This window comes from Meleagris gallopavo, chromosome 19 (genome assembly GCF_000146605.3).
Source record: "Meleagris gallopavo isolate NT-WF06-2002-E0010 breed Aviagen turkey brand Nicholas breeding stock chromosome 19, Turkey_5.1, whole genome shotgun sequence".
Classification (NCBI taxonomy): Eukaryota; Metazoa; Chordata; class Aves; order Galliformes; family Phasianidae; genus Meleagris; species Meleagris gallopavo.
The window spans coordinates 522,149-522,753 of NC_015029.2; positions in this window are offsets into that span (position 1 = coordinate 522,149).

Below are 605 nucleotides of genomic sequence, written 5' to 3' on the forward strand. Positions count from 1 at the left end.
ACACCCCGCCACGAAATCCCTGCGGCCCAACCCCCCGGCGCTGCTGCTCTGCCTCCGGCCTTCCTTCTGCTCCGCTCGGCTCGGGCCGCCCTCCTGCAGGCCTTGCCGGCGTCTCGCAGTGCCCCGGCGGTTCCTGGAATCAGGTGGACCCTGCAGGGTAACGGCTGCTGGGATCCGGCGTACAGCTGTGTCTGCACGGACTGACTGCGCTGCCCTCCTCTCCCGCTCCCAGCAGACCCTGTGAATCTCAGCATTGAGGAGGCCTCATCCTTTAGCGTCCCTTTGCAAACCTGTTGTCCCTAAGCTCATCCTGTCTCTTTCTGTCCTGCCAGCAAGAAGCCTTGCAAGCTCAAAACGCTCAGTGTAAAGAAGTTATCACAGAATTGTAGAATCACAGAATTGTAGGGGTTGGAAGGGACCTCTAGAGATCATCGAGACCAACCCCCTGCCAAAGCAGGTTCCCTACACCAGGTCGCACAGGTAGGCGTCCAGGCGAGACTTGAATATCTCCAGAGAAGGAGACTCCACAACCTCCCTGGGCAGCCTGTTCCAGTGCTCCGTCACCTCACCGTGAAGAGTTCTACGCACATTCGTGCGAAACTTCC